Source organism: Olea europaea, chromosome 15 (assembly GCF_002742605.1).
Source record: "Olea europaea var. sylvestris chromosome 15, O_europaea_v1, whole genome shotgun sequence".
NCBI classification, from domain to species: Eukaryota; Viridiplantae; Streptophyta; class Magnoliopsida; order Lamiales; family Oleaceae; genus Olea; species Olea europaea.
Window position 1 is genome coordinate 19,319,295 of NC_036251.1, and position 9,622 is coordinate 19,328,916.

The following is a 9,622-nucleotide window of genomic DNA, read 5'->3' on the forward strand; positions in this document are numbered from 1 at the left end:
TAACTAGTTGATTTTAAAAGATTTCATTAAATAGATAGATTTTGAAAGATTTCAAGATAAAAATATAAGTACAAAGAATTAATAACAATTTTAACCCAAACCTAAAAATTTCACAACATTTCTCACCTCTCTCCATATTTGCTGCCCTCTCTCTCTCTCTCTCTCTCTCTCCCCCCTCATCAACAAGATTTTCTTCTTCTTTCTATCTCACATTTATCTACTGTGAAAAGATCGTGTATGAGAACTTTTCAATTGATGATAATTTATGAAAGATTACTATTTTTTGTTGAATATTGGGTGTGATTTTTTATTGAACTTATTTTTTCTTATCAAAGCTATATATTGTTTACTATTTTATAGATGTGCTGGAAGTTATCATGGTAATTTACGATTTCTAGTATGCATACTGGAACAACTTCGTCTGTCAAGTTCTGTACCCTATTCTTTTTTCTTGGGAAGAGCTGTGTGTTTTCTATATATACTTGCAAATTCTAGCCAAAACATGTGAGGATGGTATCCCACAATTTTTTCTTTTGTGTCTGCATGGTCAATGAGAATTCTGGGGGTATGAAATTAATTGCCTTGTGGTCATGTATACGCTTGCGTGGGCGAATGTCTAACACGCTAAGACACGTGGACGGTCTGCAATAAGCGGTTCAAATGGGCGTGGGAGTAGCCCAACGACGCGGGACAGTGACGTTCGGAATCCGACGAGTTGTTCGTGATCCGATTGTACAATAATTACCAACCGGTGTTCGTAAATGTATATGTAAATGTGTATAAACTCGATTTGTATATTGCAAGTAAATGAGAGAGAGTTGAGTAAAGTGTAGTTCTTTGTATTGATTCTTGCATTAGCCTTTTGATGTTACACAAGGAAAGTATTTATAGTGATACATGTGAAATGGGAGCCCTTGGATGAGGTGGCACGTGGTCTCGTCTCTTTGATTTAAACATCTTATTAGGCATGAGGTTTGACTTGCTAGCTTGCAGCGTATTTATTGCTTGTGCAGAACCCCCATACTAGTGACAAGACTTGACCTTTATACTTATGACAAACGTTCCATCAATCATTCGAATAAGATCTTTACGCAGACGATCTCTTGGGAGAAGTGAATATGGAGGACACTCCTTTGTGGTTCGGAGGCTCCTGCATGAGTTACGGGGCTTCAACCATTTCACACAATACTTCCGCTTGAAGGCTTCAACTATCTTCAACTAACTTCAGCATCATGGCTTCGGTTCATGGGCCTCGGCATGTGGACCTCGGGTACGTTCACAGGCCTCGGTAAAAAGGCACCTCGGCTAGTGGACTTCGGCTTGAAGGGCTTCGACCATTGCCCACCTCGACAATATATGCCACTTCGGCTGTAGTGTCACGTTCGGCCTGAGTGGGCCATTGGCCCAGGTGGATTGGCCAAGTATGACAACACGCAACAATAGTCCCCCAAGTCCAAGTATGGTTATTCATGTAATGCATGGACTTTAATGAAATAAAAATTGAAAGAATTTTTTGAACCCCAAATAATAGTCCCCGAAGTTCAAGTGTAGATATTTATATCAGAGTTGAATTAGAAATGCGTTGCCGTGGGTGAACGATGAAGAGACCGAGGCTGTGTTGATGTTGAAGACGAAACTGAGGTGGTTGTAAAATCGAACCTGACTTATTGGCTGAATGTTGGAGCTGAAGCCGAGGTGGTTGGAAAACCGAACCTGCGAGACTTGTTGGCTAAATGTTGAAGTTGAAGCCGAGGTGGTTGAGAAATCGAACCTGCGAGGCTTGATGGCTGAATGTTGAAGAAAAAGTCGAGGTGGTTGGGAAACCGAACCTGCAAGACTTGTTGGCTGAATGTTGAAGTTGAAGTCGAGGTGGTTGGGAAACCAAACTTGTGAGGCTTGATGGCTGAATGTTGAAGTTGAAGCTGAGGTGGTTGAGAAACCGAACTTGCGAGGCTTGTTGGCTAAATGTTGAAGTTGACGCCGAGGTGGTTGAGAAACCGAACCTGCAAGGCTTTATAGCTGAATGTTGAAGCTGAAGTCGAGGTGGTTGAGAAACCGAACCTGTGAGGCTTGATGGCTGAATGTTGAAGAAAAAGCTGAGGTGGTTGGGAAACCGAACCTGTGAGACTTGTTGGCTGAATGTTGAAGTTGAAGCCGAGGTGGTTGGGAAACCGAACCTGCAAGGCTTGATGGCTGAATGTTGAAGTTGAAGCCGAGGTGGTTGAGAAATCGAACCTGAGAGACTTGATTGCTGAATGTTGAAATTGAAGTTGAGGTGGTTGAGAAACCGAACCTGCGAGGCTTGATGGCTGAATGTTGAAGCTGAAGCTGAGGTGGTTGAGAAATCGAACCTGCAAGGCTTGATGGCTGCATGTTGAAGAAAAAGTCGAGGTGGTTGGGAAACCGAACCTGCGAGACTTGTTGCTGAATGTTGAAGTTGAATCCGAGGTGGTTGGGAAACCGAACTTGCGAGACTTGATGGCTAAATGTTGAAGTTGAAGCTGAGATGGTTGGGAAATCAAATCTGCGAGGCTTGATGGCTGAATGTTGAAGTTGAAGCCGAGGTGGTTGGGAAACTAAACCTTCGAGGTTTGATGGCTGAATGTTGAAGAAAAAGCCGAGGTGGTTGGGAAATCGAACCTGACTTGTTGGCTGAATGTTGAAGTTGAAGCCGAGGTGGTTGAGAAATTGAACCTACGAGGCTTGATGGCTGAATGTTGAAGTTGAAGCCGAGGTGGTTGGGAAACCGAACCTAACTTGTTGGCTGAATGTTGAAGAAGAAGTCGAGGTTCAATGGTAATGATTGTGCCTCGATAGCTGTGCCAATAATTTGATGTTTTGTGCTTATTTTTGAGGAAAAGTGGCTAAACCGTTACGACTTCCAAGGTGCCTGCTGCCGTCGAATTAAAAACACAATTATGATGGCAGCTAGAGCTTCTAGAAGCAAACGCGTTGGATGGGGCGCGTGGGAGGCACACTTGAATCTGAGGCGTAGGTTTGAAAAATCGTTTGAATTAACGCCTCGGATTTGATCTACAATGAAGGGCTCAGATTGACTGAGATTCAATCTGATGGCTGGGGTTTGTCCTGGACCTCTATAAAAGGTGAGAAAATTCTATTTTTCAGGATTTTTGAACACTTGCAATCTGATTCTCTCTCAAAATCTTGAACTTTTCGGCGTCGAGGCTGCCTGTTCTTTGATTTTCTGACCTATCTCCGTTCTCGTAGTTCTTCCCTTAGGTATTATTCGCAGAAAAGCCCTTTTTGTTGTGTTAATATTGTGAAATGGAGTCCACCTCGGGTAGGGAGCTGGTGATTGTAGCGTCGTTTGATTATGGGGTCAGTCAGAGGGGGGATGTCGAGGCTGATAGGTACGCCATGACTGAGGAGCCAGTAGATTATACCGAAGAGTGGGGGCGTCTAGGGTGCCTTTAAGTATGACGTGGAAGAGGTTCCCAAGCCGAATGAGCAGGCCTGCTATCCGAGGCCCAGTTGTGTGGCAGTCAGTGAATACCTATTTAAGACAGGTATGCGTCTTCCTCTGCGCCCCTTCTTTAGGGTGGTGCTGAGGAATTTCATGCTGTCGTCGACCCGAGTTCTGCCAAATGGGTGGAGCCAGCTGGTCGGCTCGTACTTCCTGTGAAAGGAGGTATCACTTGGGGAGGACATGCCTCTCCATGTATTCATGACCCTTTTCTAGCCTCGGGTCATGGGGAAGGAGTCCAAGGGGTGGTATTACCTTACACCTTGGGGGGGTCTCACGCACCCTTTGTGGTGGGACTGCCTTCCTCCATCAAGGGGTAGAAGGAGTCCTGGTTCTGGGTGCGAGGAAAGTAGCAGGCAGTGGAGGGGGACAAGGCCCTTTCTTGCACAGTGCTAAACCAGTACTACGAAGCTCGTGAGTCTCCCAGCCCCTACTTGTACTTCTGAATTGAATACTTGAACTTTTCTAACTGTTGGGGCTTCCATTGCTGATAGTAGTACGAGGTTCAAGCTCAACAGGGAAGAGTTCGAGGTGATAAAGGACATCTACAAGAGGCCTCTGAAGTTCCGCCACTTTGACCACCTAATCGACAGGAGTCGCTACTTCCTGGATTTTGGACTGATGGCTTCCAGAGGTACGAAGCTCCCACAGTTGTAAATTTTCTTGTTCTTTTGTTTTGATACTGATGTGCTGACCTGACATGTTATGCAGATAAATTCAAGAAGAGGGAGTACCCAGTTCCGAACATGGCTTCTATTCTGAAAGCCACATCTACTATCAAGGCGAGGCCCCTGAAGTCGGCGTCCACTGGGGCCAAGGAGGTTCGAGGTAGGGTGGAACGCCTGTCCAAGGATAGCATCCCATAGGCTTCGAAAAAGGGAACTCCCCAGAGGCAGGAGAAGCCTAAGGAGCATCAGGGTAAGGAAAAAGTTCCTGAGGAGGCGAAGAGGAGGAAGCTGGTACACGTCACCAGCTCGTCAGGGAAATTTAGGACCTCAGTGTCCCACAAGGCTAAATCAACAGGCGACCCGAAACTGCTCACATCCGCCTCCAAAGCCATCAAAATAGAGATGGTCAGAGAGGCCGAGGATGAGGAGGCCTGCGAGGAGAGCTGCTGAGGCTGCTGAGGAGGAGGCAGCAAAATAGAAGCCTATTCGAGAGAAAGGAAAATCTCCAAGCTTCCTAGCTGGAAGGGAGGAGACCTTGGCCCCAGCCTTGGTGGAGGCTCTTCCCCAGGAGGTCGAAGCGCCACAGAAAGCTTTTACCGATTTTGGACGGACAGGCGGCAGCTGCATGCCTCCTTTTGCGATGTCACCGACCTGACAAGGGCTTTGGTGAGCCAAAGCGTCAGAACCTTTGGCCTCGCACTTGAATGCATGGAGGCCCTGAGTGATTTTCAGACAAGGACCCAGTCTTCGGATGAGAAGACGGCCTCCCTCGCAGAGGAGTTGAAGGCAGCTAAGGCCGAGGCGAAAGAAGCCAGGGCCCAAAAAGTTGAAGAATTGGCCAAACTTGAGTCTACCTTGGCTCAGATTGAGGCCTTGAAAAAAGGAAGTGTACGAGTCACAGTGCGAGGTGGCCTCCTTGACAAAGAAGGTGAAGGTCTCCAATGAGTCGGCAAATGCCTCCTTGGCGTCATCCCAAGAGGCTTACCAGCTCTTGGAGAGCTAAATCAAGTGGTATGTGGATGATGCCTCCCACGCAAGAGAGGAGGCCCAACAGGCGAGGGAGGAGGTGGTGTAGGAGTACGTCACCAACTTCCATAATATAGAGGAGTATAAGAGCTTCAGTGCTTACTGGAGAAACTTTGCCTACGCTGAGGTGATGGAGCGGTAGAGGAACTGTATCCCAATTTGGATCTGACTCAACTCAGGTCTGAATTCGTGGACGAGGTACCTCAGACCCCTACTGAGGAGGTGCTGGGTGATGAAGCAACTGAGGTAGAGGAGACAAATGCTGATGCTCAAGCTGCCGAAACCCCAAGTACTGAGGCACCTCCGCCATCTACCCAGGCTTAGATTAGTTTTCTTTTCAGTCTTTTGAATGTAATGGCCTGAGGCCCACCTTTGTAATCTTTATTGAAGATCAATATGATGCCTTTTTGATTCATTGTTGTTTCTTTATCCAGGTGTATGCGCCTCGTTAAGCAAATGAACTTAAAATTTGACAAAAGCACTAACTAAATAACTTTAATTGGTACCTTAACTTCAATCACTTTAAACAACTGGATTAAACGACTGTATGAGCCTTGGACTTAAGCAAATGAACTTTACTTAAGCATAATCTGTATGAGCCTCGGACTTAAGTGAGCCTTAGATTTAAGCAAATGAACTTTATTTAAGCATAACTGTATGGGCCTCGGAATGCACGTGAGGTGGCTTCTCCCATTGGCGTTCAACCTAGCCAAAAGGAGGCATGTGCTAGTGCCTCGGAGTTCAAGCGAGGTGGCCCAGAAGTGGGACGCGAGCCTCTCCTCCGAGGTGACGACGCATCCCAAACATGCTGGATGATGCAGCCATGTTGAGGCTTCTCCCCTTGACGTTCAGCCTGGCCAAAGAGAGGCATGTGCTAGCGCCTCGGAGTTCAAGCTGCCTAGAGGTGGGACGCGAGCCTTTCCTTTGAGGTGACGACGCATCCCAGACATGGTGGATGGTGCAGCCATGTTGAGGCTTCTCCCCTTGGCGTTCAGCCTGGCCAAAGGGAGGCATGTGCTAGCGCCTCGGAGTTCAAGCGAAGTGGCTCAGAGGTGGGACGCGAGCCTCTCCTCCGAGTTCACGACGCATCCCAGACATGGTGGATAGTGCAGCCATGTTGAGGCTTCTTCCCTTAGCGTTCAGCTTGGCCAAAGGGAGGCATGTGCTATCGCCTCGGATTTCAAGCGAGATGGCCCAGAGGTGGGACGCGAGCCTCTCCTCCAAGGTGATGGCGTATCCCAGATATGGTGGATGGTGCAGCCATATTGAGACTTCTTCCCTTGGCGTTCAACCTGGTCAAAGGGAGGCATGTGCTAGCACCTCGGAGTTCAAGCGAGGTGGCCCAGAGGTCGGACAAGAGCCTCTCCTCCGAGGTGACGACACATCCCATACATGGTGGATGGTGCAACCATGTTGAGGCTTCTTCTCTTGACCTTCAGCCTGGCCAAAGGGAGGCATGTGCTAGCTCCTTGGAGTTCAAGTTAGGTGGCCAAGATGTGGGACGCGAGCCTCTCCTCCGAGGTGTCGAGGTAGTACAATACATTAATTTAATCATTGAATTTTATTGAACCATAGAAATGTTACAAAGGCTGGGAAAGGTCATCCAGCAAGATAGTACGGTAATAGATTCTGAGGTGTTCAATGTTCCATGGACGGGATTGTGCCTTGCCGTTCATTTCTTCAATCCAGTAAGTCCCAGGTCGAACCTCTTCTCTGATTTTGTATGGACCTTCCCAGTTCGGGCCTAGGGAATCGGAACCAGGTTCCTTTGAGGCAGGAAGACCCTCCTGAGTACAAGGTCGTTGATTCGGAATGACCTCTTCTTAACTTTCGAGTTGAAGTACCTTGTCATCTTTCTTTGATATATGTCGAGCTTCAATTGGGAGTCATCTCTTCTTTCTTCGATGAAGTCGAGGTCGCACATTCGAAGCTCATCGTTGGTTATCTTGCTGAAGTGTAGACACCTTGGAGACGGAAGTCCAACCTCCATAGGGCTCATCGCCTCAGTTCCATATGCCATAAGGAAGGGCGTTTCCTTTGTTGGGGTCCTGGTGGTGGTTCGGATCGCCCAAAGGACTTGGGGCAGCTCATCAACCCAGGCCCCTTTTGATACATCAAACTTCCTTTTCAGGACGTGCTTGATTGTCTTGTTCACGGCCTCAACTTGGCCATTTGTTTGTGGGTGGTGAGGTGTGGAGAAGTGCTTCTTTATGCCGAGCTCTTCGCATAATTTTCTAATCTTCTTGTTGTCAAACTGTCTGCCATTATCTGAGACAACTGAGTAGGGAATTTCGAACCGACAAATAATATTTTTCCATAAGAACTTGGAGGTGTTGGCTTCAGTGATTTTTGCTAGTGGCTCAGCTTCGACCCACTTTGTGAAGTAATCAATGGCCACAATTGCAAAACTTGCACCTCCTCTACCTTTAGGTAGGGGACCTATGAGGTCCACACCCCATTTTGAGAAAGGCTAGGGGATGGAGACGGCGGTCAAATCCTGCGATGGTTGTCTTTGCACAGGAGATAAGTGCTAGCATTTATCGCATTTTCGTCCAAACTCGAGGGCGTCCCACTTTAGAGTAGCCCAGTAGTACCCCCTGCCTCAATATTTTTTGAGCCAGAGATAGACCTCCGGAGTGGTTGCCGCACACGCCCTCGTGGAATTCTCTTAATATGTAGGTAGCCTCTTCTCCTCCGACGCACCGTAAGAGTGGAGAGGAGAAGCTCCTCTTGTAGAGAATGTCATCAATGAAGAAGAAGTGGGCTGACCTCCTCCTTAGCTTGTAAGCCTCATTCTTGTTAGTGGGCAGTACTTGGTCTTTGAGGTATGCTATGATTGGCTGCATCCAAGTGGAAGTTCCAGCGACCCACATTACATTAGGGGCCTCGATCGAAGGCAGGAGAAGGTGCTCAATAGGTACTACTGTGAGTAGCTTTGAGTCCTTGCTACTAGCTAGCTTCGAGAGTGCATCCGGATGCTCATTTTCGATGCGGGGGATCTGAATCAACTCAAACTTTTCGAAGGATGGGATGAGGTTCATCACCATTTTTAGATAGGATGCCATCGTTTTTTAGCTAAGAAGTTACCATTGACTTGGCTAGCAACCAACTTGGAGTCACTACTGATGAGTAGCCTCTTTACTTGCATTTCTGTAGCCGGCCTGAAGTCTGCAAGAAGTGCCTCATATTTTGTTGCATTATTGGTAGCTTTGAATTCGAACCTCACCGCCGAGGTGAGTTTGTGACCTTCGGGGCTGATGAGGACAACCCCGGTACCTGAGCCGACATCTCTAGCTGACCCATCGACGAAGAAGTTCCACGTGGAGGGCTCGAAGGGTTCCATGATTTCATCCACCTCGGGTAGGTTGGCGAATTCAGCCACAAAGTCAGCCAAGGCTTGCCCTTTGATGGCTGCCCTAGCCTTGAACACAAGGTCAAATTCACTTAGTTCCACTGCCCATTTCAATAACCTTCCTGAGGCATCGGGCTTTTGGAGTACCTGCCTGAGGGAAAAGTTTGTCAGGATATGGATGGTGTGAGCTTAGAAGTAGGGTCTCAATTTCCTAGAGGCCGTGATCAAGGCCAAAGCGAGTTTCTCCATATCGGGGTAACGGGTTTCTGGCGATAGGAGCGCTTTACTTGTGCAGTATACGGGGAGTTGGGTGGACCCTTCTTCCCGTATCAGAACTGAGCTAATGGCCTCATTGGAGACGGCCAAATATAGTTGTAGGATATCACCAAGCTTCGGTTTGGAGAGGAGGGGGGCCTGCCCCAGGTGCATTTTTAGGCATTAGAAGGCCTCTTCACATTCCTCAGTCCACTGGAATTTCTTCCCAGCCTTCAGCACTTTGAAAAATGGGAGGCATTTGTCCGTAGCTTTGGAGATTAAGCGGCTAAGTGCGGCCACTCGCCCGGTAAGACTTTGCACCTCCTTTGGCTTTTGGAGGACCTCATCTTGCATAGAGCCTCAATCTTCTTGGGGGCTGGCCTCAATTCCTCGTTGGTTGACCATGTACCCCAAGAACTTGCCGGAGGCTACCCCAAAGGCACACTTGAGGGGGTTGAGCCTCATCCTAAACCTTCTTAAGGTTTGGAAAGTGCTATTGAGGTGCGTTATGTGGTCCTTAGCCTCCAAAATTTTTACTAGCATGTCGTCCACATAGACCTCCATTGTTTTGCCAATGAGGTCCATAAATATCTTGTTTACAAGTCTTTGGTAGGTCGCTCCGGCGTTTTTCAACCCAAAGGGCATCATTCTATAACAATAGAGGCCTCGGTCCGTGATGAAAGAGGTGTGCTCTTCATCGGCCGGGTGCATGGGGATTTGGTTGTAGTCGAAGTATGCATCTATAAAGCTCAACAACTCGTGCCCAGCCGTTGAATCTACCAATTGGTCGATCTTGGAGAGTGGAAAGCTATCTTTCGGGCAAGCTCCATTGAGGTT